Here is a 12,508-nt window from a genome sequence, read left to right as displayed (position 1 = left end):
CCCGGCTCCCTCCTGCCCCCTCGGGCTGGGAGCCGCGGGCCCTGGCCCGGCCCGCGGCGGTCGCTCTCCCGGGGCTGGCCCGGCTCCTGCAGGCGCTGGGGGGGTCGGGGGGCAGCAGCTCTAGGACTCGCAGCCCCCCGGGAGCAGAGCTGGGGGGGAGGGGCCGCTGGGGCAGAGTCACTTCCCTGCCCAGGGCCCCCGCACCTGCAGGCTCGGCCGGGGCTCGGCTCCCAGTGGAGGCGGCGGCGGCGGCGGCGGCAGCAGCGTGTGACCCGGGAAGTCCAGCCCCGGCTCCGCAGCCCTGAGCGAGGGAGCCCGGAAGGGGCCCCGCCTCCCGGGGTTGGCTAGTCTGGCTGGGGGTCGGGGCATGCGCAGTAACCGCTGCTGAAGCCGCTGCCTCCCGTGCTGCCTTCACTTGCCAGCCCCGCCCGCTCCTTGCAGCAGCCGCAAGGCGGGGGCGGAGGCGGGGCCCAAGCCCTGGTCTGAGACGGATCAAACGGGGCGGCCGGGTCCGAGGGGGGCTCCAGGGAACTGGGTGCGCGACTCTCGGAGCAGCCAGAAAGTAAGAGCTGTGTGCTGCGGGTACTTCATTCGGAGTGACACCTGCTGCTGTTCGAGCCCCTGGGGGCGGGGTCTAAATGTCACAGAGGACAATGTCCTGACTCCACTGGTGCCGCATCCCACTCGGGAAAATTGCATATCAGACCTTATCCTGACAGAGAGAGAACAACTGATCTAGGGTGACCAGACAGCAAGTGTGAAAAAACAGAACACGGGGTGGGGGGGTAATAGGAGCCTATATAAGAAAAAGACCCAAAAATAGAGACAGGTTTCAGAGTAACAGCCGTGTTAGTCTGTATCCGCAAAAAGAAGAACAGGAGTACTTGTGGCACCTTAGAGACTAACACATTTATTAGAGCATAAGCTTTCGTGGACTACAGCCCACTTCTTCGGATGCATATAGAATGGAACATATATTGAGGAGATATATATACACGCATACAGAGAGCATAAACAGGTGGGAGTTGTCTTACCAACTCTGAGAGGCCAATTAATTAAGAGAAAAAAAAACTTAGCTTGATTATCACTTCAAAAGTTTTTTTTTTCTCTTAATTAATTGGCCTCTCAGAGTTGGTAAGACAACTCCCACCTGTTTATGCTCTCTGTATGCGTGTATATATATCTCCTCAATATATGTTCCATTCTATATGCATCCGAAGAAGTGGGCTGTAGTCCACGAAAGCTTATGCTCTAATAAATTTGTTAGTCTCTAAGGTGCCACAAGTACTCCTGTTCTTCTTTTTTCAAAAATAGAGACTGTCCCTATAAAATCGGTTTCAGAGTAGCAGCCGTGTTAGTCTGTATCTGCAAAAAGAAGAACAGGAGTACTTGTGGCACCTTAGAGACTAACAAATTTATTAGAGCATAAGCTTTCGTGGACTACAGCCCACTTCTTCGGATGCATATAAAATCGGGACATCTGGTTACCCTAAACTGATCTACCAGGGCTGACTCCAGGCACCAGCCCACCAAGCTTGTGCTTGGGGCGGCACCTGAAGGGGGGAGGCGCGGTGCTCCGGCTCCGGCCGCCGGGGAGAGCGGAGCCCCGGCCGGGGCTCGCCGCCCTCCTCCCGGGGCTCCGGCCACCCTCCCCTGCCGCGCTGGGGGGGCGGAGGTTTTTTTGCCTAGGCGGCAAAAAAGCCAGAGCCGGCCCTGCTGATCACAGAACTAATCAGTGGTAGTTTGAGTAAACGTCCTTGTGACTTGATTCAGAGTAGCAGCCGTGTTAGTCTGTATCTGCAAAAAGAACAGGAGTACTTGTGGCACCTTAGAGACTAACAAATTTATTTGAGCAGAAGCTTTCGTGGGCTACATCTGAAGAAGTGGGATGTAGCCCACGAAAGCTTATGCTCAAATAAATTTGTTAGTCTCTAAGGTGCCACAAGTACTCCTGTTCTTCTTGTGACTTGAGTACATCTGTTATTTGCAAACAAAGTCCAGACCAGTAATATAGATGCATACTTGGTGCATTTAAGAGGCCAGTTACATGAAGCTGAAAATAATTTGAGCCAAATCAGCTGGGCAGAAGAATTGAAATAGAAAAATGTGAATGAGAATTGGACATTGTTTAAGAACACATTAGTAAATGTCCAAAATTGTGATTATGTGGTTGTGAACAAGAAGGCCTGCTGGTTTAAACAAAATTGGTTGATGGCAGCTATATAAATCAGTCAATCAATCCATCTGTCAAATGCAAAAAGTGAAAGTTGATAGTTATACAAATAAATCAGGAGCTAAAAACTATAGAAAAGTGAAAAGTGAAGGACAGAAACACCAGGAGAAATCTATGGCAGCAGAGTTAAGGATGATACAGAGGAGTTATGAAGGGGTTTTTAAACAATATTAAGAACAAAAGAAATTCTAAAAATGATTATGGTCCATTATTAGATGGAAATGGTAGAATTGTCAAAAATAATGCAGAGAAAGCTGAAGTCTTCAATAAATATTTCTGTTTTGTATTTGGGAAATAGCTGGATATTGTGGTCATAGCAGATGATGCTGATGAAATGCTTTCCATTCCTAAAGGATTTCTGGGGGATGTTAAACAGCAGCTACTAAAGTGAGATTTTTTTAAAATCAGCAAGTCAAGATAACTTGCATCAAGAGTATTAAAAGATCTGGCTTAGGAGCTCACTGTGCTGTCAGAGTTGATTTTCAATAACTCTTGGAAGACGGGGGGGGGGTGATGTGGGTCATTATAAGCCATCAGCCTGACGTCCATCCCAGGCAAGATGATGGAATATCTGATATGGGACACAATTAATAAAGAATTAAAGTATTAAGCTCCGGCAGCTGAGCTGCCATAAAGCATTATGTAAAATGAGTGGAAAACAGACATATCATAAGTGCACTATGCTGTCATAAGTGCGCTGAATTGAGTGTCGTCAGAGCACCTGTTTGTTTTCCTTCCCCCTCCCTAGCCCTCAGCCACAAGAGTACAGAGCAGAATGCACTGGGTACTGCTGATGCAGTGCAACGTCATTCGTAATGAGACTCCCCCTCACCCAGAGTTCAAATCAGGGTAGCTTGTTCGTGATGCAGTGGAGGGTGTGGTCTAGGGTGACCAGACGTCCCGATAAAATCTGTCCTGATATTTGCTTCTTTGTCCCGCATCCTGACTAATGTTTGGACAAACAAGAAATGTTGCCCTCCCGGAGGGACTCTCCCCCCGCCCCCCCGCCCCAGCTCCGCCCCCTCGCCCCAGCTCCGCCCCCTCCTTCCCCCATTGGCTCCCTCCCCAAATCCCTGCCTTGGCCCCGCCTCTCCCCCAACCACGCGGCATTCCTCCTCCCTCCCAGGCTTGCAGCTCCATGGCGGTGCAAGCCTGGTGGGGGGAGAGGGGGTGGCGGCGCCTGGATCCTGGAGCTGGTGAGTCAGCTCTGGCACCCAGGCACCGGGCGGGCAGGCAAAGGGAGGCTGGCAAGGGAAGGAGGGAGACGGGGGGGGCTCAGCTTGGAGCCCCCCGCCGCGCAAGAGAGCTCCTGCCCGGCCTCCGGGCCGCTGCACACGGGGGCCTGGGGCCGGGAGCGCAGCGCGGAGGCTGCTCCAGCCCTGCAGCCCGCGGGGCAGCGCGGAGCGGGCAGGGGCTGGGTGGGCGGCGCGGGGGCGTGGTCCGAATCCCCACTGCTGCCAGGGAGCCCCGCGCCTCTCTCTCCCGCTTGCGGCTGCAGCTACTTCCCGGCGGAACGCGCCTCCAGCCCCCCGGCTCGCCCTGGGCACATGTGGCGCGCATCCTGCCGCTGGCAGGGAGCCCCGGTGGGAGGGAGACTAGGTGCGGGGGGCGCGTGCCGCATGTGCCCGGGACGGGACGGGGCTGCGGGAGGCGCATCCTGCTGGGAAGGAGTCGCAGCCGCGAGCGGGAGGGAGAGGCGCTGGGCTTCCCGGCAACAGCGGGGATTTGGCCTGCGCCGCCCACCCGGCTCCTGCCCACTCTGCACTGCCCCCGCCCGGACCCACCGCGGACCGCATGTGCCCGGGGCGGGCCGGGGGGCACGAGGCTCCGCGAGGAGGGCAGTGCGCGTGGCCGGGGCCTGCTAAGGCCCCCGACCCCTTTGAAACTCCTTTTTTTTTTTTGCCCCCCCCTTCCCCTCCCCCCAACCCCCCGCGTCCTGATATTTTATATCTCTGATCTGGTCACCCTAGTGTAGTCAGATGTTAGGCTGCATGTGTGTATTCTTTCTGCAGGCTCTACTGACTCTGGCCGGACAGCCCAGCAGGCTCCAATCAGACTGCCCAATTAATCCACAGACTTGGTCTGTAGCAAAGGGCGAAGGCACTTGGTCAGGTTTCTTGTCAACAGAGAGGAGAGAGCAGCCATTGGACTATATGCTGAGTAAACTAACGTACGCAGCTTCAGCTCCGTAGCTGAAGTCGACGTACCTTAGTTCGAACTTACCGCGTCCAGACGCGGCAGGCAGGCTCCCCCGTCGACTCCGCGTACTCCTCGCGCCAAGCAGGATTACCGGAGTCGATGGGGCGCACTTCTGGGTTCGATTTATCGCGTCCAGACAAGACGCGATAAATCGAACCCAGAAGTTCGATTGCCTGCCGCCGAACCAGCGCGTAAGTATAGACAAGCCCTTAGAGAGAGCTTCCATATTATTTAACTCATAATTGATATAATTCAAAGTAAAATTTCACAGCGTGGTCTGTTCTAAGACTAAAAATGCAGGAGGGGAGTCAGAAAAAGGAACAGTGACCTGTTTCTGCCTGGTTTCAAACCAGGGCCATTTCATGTGTTAGGTGAACGTGATCATCACTACACTACAGGTCTTTCACATGTTAGGTGAACATGATAACCACTACACTACGGGCTTCTCTTTTTTTGCCACAGACTTTGCTGAATGCACAGAGATTTTTTTCTCTAGCTACAGAAGCTACCTAATGCAATGTCTGCATCTATGGCCTTCCTGCTCACAAAGCGGTCATGCCCTCGCCCAAGACTGACACAGCACGGAGTGCATGTGACACAGCGACCTAGCTCGGGCGCTGGCGAGGCATGATACTTTTGCCGTTATGCAAACACAGCAATTCTTTCCTGGCCTCTGCCACTGAATGCCTCCATGCATTACGCTGTGCCCTATCCGTGCGGGAGGACTGCATGAGCTCGTAAAACATGTCATCACAAGTGCGTTTTTTCACCTTCTAATCTGCGATTACCTCAGGGACGGAGATGATAGGGGAAGCTTAGAAACATTCTGGGGGAACTGCATGGCAGGACTGCCCAGAGGGGGGGGGCAAATGGGGCAATTTGCCCCGGGCCCCGCAGGGGCTCCCAGCCCCGCCTCCGCATTCCCCCGGCGCTTCAGTGCACTGCGTCAAGAGCGGCCCTGGACAGCGCTGCAGCAGCGTGGCTCCAGCGGGGCCTGAGCTCCTCCCACTGAGTCAGAGCTGCGTGGTAAGGGGGCGGGGCTGCGAGCTCCGGTCCCGCTGGAACCACGCTGCTGCAGCGCTGTCCAGGGGCCAGGGCAGCTCCTGGACGCGGCGCGCTGAGGCTCCGAGAGAGGGGAGAGGCAGCGGTAACCCAGGAGCGGCCCTGGACAGCACTGCTGGGCGGCAGTCAGGAGACAGGGAGCAGGGGTTTGGATCGTGAGCGTTCTGGGGGTCTGTCAGGACTCGGCGGGGGGATGGATGGGGTCAGGGCAGTCAGGGGACGGGGGGGTTGGTGGAGAGTGGGGTCTCGGGGTGGTGGTTGGGGGAGGCGGTGAGGGGACAAGGAGCAGGATGGATTGGGGATTCTGAGGGGAGCAGTCAGGGGGCAGAAAGTGAGTGGGGGTCAGATAGGGGGCAGGGCCAGGCTGTTTGGGGAGGCACAGCCTTCCCTACCCTAAAGCTCATTCAGCAGTTTGAGGCTTGCAGACAGCTATTTAACACAATGAGCCAAGCTGTTACCTTTTCCCTTAGGGCTACCATCCCTTTCACTTCTCAAATGCCAAAATATAGTCTACATTTAATTTCAGTGCCATAGGGAGATGGAGGGTAGCTTCATTTAAAATTAGCCACTTTAGATTAACAGTGATAGAGCCAAGAGAGCCATGGAGGAGGGATCACATGAGAAGAGCAATATTATACACCACCTACCTCCTTTCTAACCCTACCAAGGGAGACCCCCCCTCCCCTGCATTCCCCAAGACTCCAGAGGGGTTAATTCAGGGGTTCTCAACCTTTTGTACTGGTGACCCCTTTCACACAGCAAACCTCTGAGTGTGACCCCCCCTTATAAATTAAAAACACTTTTTAATATATTTAACACTATTATAAATGCTGGAGGCAAAGCGGGGTTTGAGGTGGAGGCTGACAGCTCATGACCCCCAGTAATAACCTTGTGACCCCCTGAGGGGTCCTGACCCCCAGTTTGAGAACCCCTGGGTTAATTTAATTTAGCACCCTGTGTCCATTCACATGCATGTGCTATTTTGAGCATTTCCGTTTTCACAACATAGGCTCATCCCAGATTCTGGAACAAGCTCAAATGCTCAGTTCATGGAGTATGTACATAAGCTGTACTAAAGACAAACCCATAGTAACCGTCTCCAGTTTGTGAGGGACCCCATGGAGCCAGTTTCTAGGAAACAGATAAATTCATGGAGGTTAAGTCCATTCATGGCTATTAGCCAGGATGGGTAAGGAATGGTGTCCCTAACCTCTGTTTCTCAGAGGGTGGAGATGGACGGCAGGAGAGAGATCACTTGATCATTACCAGTTAGGTTCACTCCCTCTGGGGCACTTGGCATTGGCCACTGTTGGTAGACAGGATACTGGGCTGGATGGACCTTTGGTCTGACCCAGTGTGGCCATTCTTATGTTCTTACGTTCTAACCTAAATGAACCCAAAGTTATGCAGACAGATATGAGTCAAGGAAGCCAGCAGAGTATCAGAAACCTAGAAAAATCTCTGGCTGGATGGGCTCAGGCGTTTGATCACAAGCTGAGGTGGTTCAAAAGTTTTGGATTTTTTTTAAGCAGAATTTTTTTATTGTTTCTTTAAACAATCAAACACAGCAAGCAGCAAATATTTGGCCACACACTTCTGAAACCCCAAACCATGTTCAGGTTTTGGCAGACTAATTTCAGCTTTTCAATTAAAAAAAAAACACAACAAATTTTGAAGAAAAGCAGACATTATCCGTGATTTTTTTCTGCTTTTTAAAAACCCCTAGTTTTCGATCCAAAAAAAGTTTTAACCGAAAATATTTGTCCAACCCTTTTAATGAGCTTTTAGCACTAGCTGATGCTGAGAACCAGTGATACCTTGTAAAGGTGACTTGAAAAGAAGTTTTCTCAAAACAGGGTTTGTGCCGAGAAGCAGAAGGTTTTTAAATGTTTATTTTTCCCAGGGCCACCCTGGGGGGAGGAAGGGGCAAGTGGGACAATTTGCCCCGGGGCCGCAGGGGCCCCCACAAGAATATAGTAGTCTATAGTATTGCAACTTTTTTTTTATGGAAGGGGCCCCCAAAATTGCTTTGCCCCAGGCCCCCTGAATCCTCTGGGCGGCCCTGCTGCATGGTCACCTGTGCTGCTGAGTGCTACTGAGTTCGCCACGCTGGCCAAACAGGAAATGAAATTCAAAAGTTCCCGGGGCTTTTCCTGTGTACCTGACTAGTGCATCTGAGTTCAAAGTGCTGTCCAGAGCGGTCACAATGGAGCACTCTGGGATAGCTCCTGGAGGCCAATACCGTCCAATTGCATCCACACTACCCCAAATTCGACCTGGCAATGTCAATTTCAGCGCTAATCTCCTCGTCGGGGAGGAGTACAAAAATCGATTTTAAGAGCCCTTTAAGTCGACAAAAATGCCTTTGTCATGTGTACTGGCGCAGGGTTAAATCGATCTAACACTGCTAAATTCGACCTAAAATCGTAGTGTAGACGAGGGCTAAGACGTTTTCCACCTTACTTCACCCTTGAATAGGATGCCTGTACAACTGCTGGGTGGGGGGGAAGCAAGGGATAGGTTAATATTTGCGGATACACTTCTGCAGTCTGTTCTTATGTTGGAGGATTTTAGCTTGAGATGTGTTCCAGAGAGGCAGAGAAGGTCTTGTTCAAAAAAGGCAATGGGTAAATCAGCGAGATCCGTAGTGTTGCTATTTTGGAAGATGGTGCCCCCAAAGCTGGTGCAGGAGTGGAGGGAAAACACCCCCTATCCTGCCAGCCCTTGCAGTGTGCGTCATGCCAAAATAGAGTACTGTCCGCCCCTTAGAGAAGAGAATTTAACACCTGAAGATTACCACAAACAGCACTGCAAAATTAATGGACTTCTGCAATATTTGGTCTTTTATATAACCTCGACCGAGGCCATGAAGCACCCAGAAGATAAGGTCCAAGATTTTGAATATGATTTGATAATCCATGAGAAGTCAGTGTATGGAGCAGAGGAGAGGTGTGATATGCTCACAGGAGCTTGTGTTGCAGAGAAGATGCACTGCAGCGTTCTGTACCAGCTGAAGGTCATAGAATATTAGGGTTGGAAGAGACCTCAGGTGGTCATCTAGTCCAATCCCCTGCTCAAAGCAGGACCAACACCAACAAAATCATCCCAGCCAAGACTTTGTCAAGCTGGGCCTTAAAAACCTCTAAGGATGGCGATTCCATCACCTTCCTAGGTATAATATATGGAGATATACCTATCTCATAGAAATGGAAGGGACCCTGAAAGGTCATTGAGCCCATCCCCCTGCCTTCACTAGTGGAACCAAGTACTGATTTTGCCCCAGATCCCTAAGTGGCCCCCTCAAGGATTAAACTCACAACCTTGGGTTTAGCAGGCCAATGTGCAAAAAACCACTAAGCTACCCCTTCCCCTCCTTCACCTGTCCCATGCTTCACCACCCTCCTAGTGAAATAGTGTTTCCTAATATCCAACCTAGACCTCCCCCACTGCAACTTGAGACCATTTCTTCTTGTTCTGTCATCTGCCACCACTGAGAACAGCCGAGCTCCATCCTCTTTAGAACCCCCCTTCAGGTAGTTGAAAGCAGCTATCAAATCCCGCCTCATTCTTCTCTTCTGGAGACTAAACAATCCCAGTTCCCTCAGCCTCTCCTCATAAGTCATGTACTCCAGACCCCTAATCATTTTTGTTGCCCTCTGCTGGACTCTCTCCAATTTTTCCACATCCTTCTTGTAGTGTGGGGCCCAAAACTGGACACAGTATTCCAGATGAGGCCTCACCAATGTCGAATAGAGGGAATAATCACTTCCTTCAATCTGCTGTCAATTCTCCTACTAATACAGCCCAATATGCCATTGGCTTTCTTGGCAACAAGGGCACACTGCTGACTCATATCCAGCTTCTCTTCCACTGTAATCCCCAGGTCCTTTTCTGCACAACTGCTGCTTAGCCAGTCGGTTCCCATCCTGTAGCGGTGAATGGGATTCTTCCATCCTAAGTGCAGGACTCTGCACTTGTCCTTCTTGAACCTCATCAGATTTCTTTTGGCCCAATCCTCCAATTTGTCTAGATCACTCTGGACCCTATCCCTATCCTCCAGCATATCTACTTCTCCCCCCAGCTTAGTGTCATCTGCAAACTGGAATTAATCCCATCATCCAGATCATTAATAAAGATGTTGAACAAAACCGGCCACAGGACCGACCCTTGGAGCACTCCACTTGAGACCAGCTGCCAACTAGACATGGAGCCATTGATCACTACCCGTTGAGCCCGACTATCTAGCCAGCTTTCTATCCACCTTATAGTCCATTCATCCAGCCCATACTTTTTAACTTGCTGGCAAGAATACTGTGGGAGACTGTATCAAAAGCTTTGCTAAAGTCAAGATATATCACATCCACTGCTTTCCCCATATCCACAAAGCCAGTTATCTCATCATAGAAGGCAATCAGTTTGGTCAGGCATGACTTGCCCTTGGTGAATCCATGTTGACTGTTCCTGATCACCGTCCTCTCCTCCAAGTGCTTCAAAATGGATTCCTTGAGGACCTGCTCCATGATTTTGCCAGGGACTGAAGTGAGGCTGACTGGTCTGTAGTTTCCTGGCTTCTCTTTTTTCCCTTTTTAAAATATGGGCACTATATTTGTCTTTTTCCAATCGTCTGGGACCTCCCCCGATCGCACGAATTTTCAAAGATAATGGCCAATGGCTCTGCAGTCACATCCGCTAACTCCTTTAGCACCCTGGGATGCAGTGCATCCGGCCCCATGGACTTGTGCATTTCCAGCTTTTCTAAATAGTCTTGAACCTGTTCTTTCACCACTGAGCAGAGCCAGCTCTAGGCACCAGCAAACCAACAAAGGCGGCATTCCAGGGGCAGCTCTCTGCGGTTTTTTTTTTCTTGGGGTGGCAAAAAAACTAGAGCCGGTCCTGCCACTGAGGGCTGCTCACCTACTCCCCATGCTGTGTTGCCCAGTGCAGCAGTCTGGGAGGTGACCTTGTCTGTGAAGATCAAGGCAAAAAAAGCATTGAGTACTTCAGCTTTATCCACATCATCTGTCACTAGGTTGCCTCCCCCATTCAGCAAGGGTCCCACATTTCCCTGACCACCTTCTTGTTGCTAACATACCTGTAGAAACCCTTCTTGTTACTCTTCACATCCCTTGCTAGCTGCAACTCCAGTTGTGCCTTGGATAACTGGTTAAAAGACAGGGAACAAAGGGTAGGAATTAATGGTAAATTCTCAGAATGGAGAGGGGTAACTAGTGGTGTTCCCCAAGGGTCAGTCCTAGGACCAATCCTATTCAATTTATTCATAAATGATCTGGAGAACGGGGTAAAAAGTGAGGTCGCAAAGTTTGCGGATGATACTAAACTGCTCAAGATAGTTAAAACCAAAGCAGACTGTGAAGAACTTCAAAAAGATCTCACAAAACTAAGTGATTGGGCAACAAAATGGAAAATGAAATTTAATGTGGATAAATGTAAAGTAATGCACATTGGAAAAAATAACCCCAACTATACATACAATATGATGGGGGCTAATTTAGCTACAACAAATCAGAAAAAGATCTTGGAGTCATCGTGGATAGTTTTCTGAAGATGTCCACGCAGTGTGCAGAGGGGGTCAAAAAAGCAAACAGGATGTTAGGAATCATTAAAAAGGGGATAGAGAATAAGACGGAGAATTTATTATTGCCCTTATATAAATCAATGGTACACCCACATCTTGAATACTGCGTGGTCTCCTCATCTCAAAAAAGATATACCCAGGGAGCTGCCTCTGTCCTGGGCACCTGAGGCTAAGCAGAGATGTCACTGTAGTTCCGGGAGCCACTGAATTAGTTTCTCAGTTTCACGTGAAGCAGAGGCTTCACTTGAGCCTCAATGCGAACGCTCCATTCCCAGCTTCAGAGACACAGCAGAGAAAGTTTTAGTGATGAGTGAGCAGAGGAGGCAGGTACCAGTCAAGCTCCCTCCCATAAATGCAGCCTCCACACTCCCAGCTCAGAGAACAGAGAGGAAGGTGCAGCACTGGGGAATAGCCACTTAAGACCTGAGAGTAGGAGGTGGCATTGGGTGGGGTGGCTCCATTCCCAGTGCAGAGAGAAGGGAGGGGGGCCAGTACCATAGGCAGAGCATCTCCCCAATCCAGGAAGCAGTGAGCAGCTCCATTGGGAGAGCCCAGCCCTGCCCAGAGGAAAGGCAGGATGTTGGAGAAGAGCGATGGGGAGACCCCCTGCACTGGGGTAAAGCAAAGGGATGTGTCAGCCCTCAGGGCAGAGAGCTCTGTTCAGGTGCTGCTCAGTGAGAGTGTTTCTGTTCAGCAGCTGCATGAACTCAGCATCAAGGTTGGTGTCAGGAGTGTCTGTGTGACTCCAGCCTGGGATCTCCTCACTGTTCAATGTGTGCATTTTTAGGGCTGTGTGTGTCATGGTCACTGTCAGTCGGTTGGTAACTTTAGATACAATCTCATGAAGCTGTTTTCTTTGGAATTTTCTCAGAATTTAAAGCTAATCTCCACCTGCAATCTCACCCAGTCTGAGTGCTCCTCTTCTTGTCTCCAGTGCAGATGGCAGAGAGCCTGGAGGGAGAAAGGAGAAAAGAGAGATGAGATTTCAGGCTTTCTTATTTATAACAGCATCCCCCATGCTGAACTCATAGAGCTGTGCTTTCAGCATGGCAGAGAAACAGACAGAGAGGCCCAGAGACACACTCAGGTATTTAATATAAAGTCGTCTGTAAGCCTTCTATTTCCTCTCTCTTTCAGGCATCTCCCAGCAATGGACCCAACACCCAGGAAGTCTCACAACCATCCCAGGACACACAATCTGTCAGTGTGATTTACTTCTCCCACATCATCCCCTCCCACCCTTCAGACCCCGGTTGGTTTCTCTCATTCACTCACTGCCTTTTGTCACAATCTAGACCCAGGCCATGCAAAGACTTTGGCAGAAAAGTAACTTGACCCACGTTGGTCTATGCATCCGAAGAAGTGGGCTGTAGTCCACGAAAGCTTATGCTCTAATAAATTTGTTAGTCTCTAAGGTG

The 12,508-nt window shown here is 50.7% G+C and overlaps 1 long non-coding RNA gene across 1 annotated transcript; it reads left to right on the top strand.

Annotated features, from left to right (window-relative positions):
• Positions 1–397: 397 nt before the first annotated feature.
• Positions 398–12,508, top strand: LOC122172766 (uncharacterized). Its single transcript, XR_006173318.2, has 2 exons — positions 398–562; positions 12,228–12,508. It is a non-coding gene; the product is annotated as an uncharacterized LOC122172766 (long non-coding RNA).

This window comes from Chrysemys picta, chromosome 5 (assembly GCF_011386835.1).
Source record: "Chrysemys picta bellii isolate R12L10 chromosome 5, ASM1138683v2, whole genome shotgun sequence".
In the NCBI taxonomy this organism is placed as follows: Eukaryota; Metazoa; Chordata; order Testudines; family Emydidae; genus Chrysemys; species Chrysemys picta.
The sequence above is the reverse complement of the archived record's forward strand: the minus strand, read 5'-3'. Positions and strand labels throughout refer to the sequence as shown.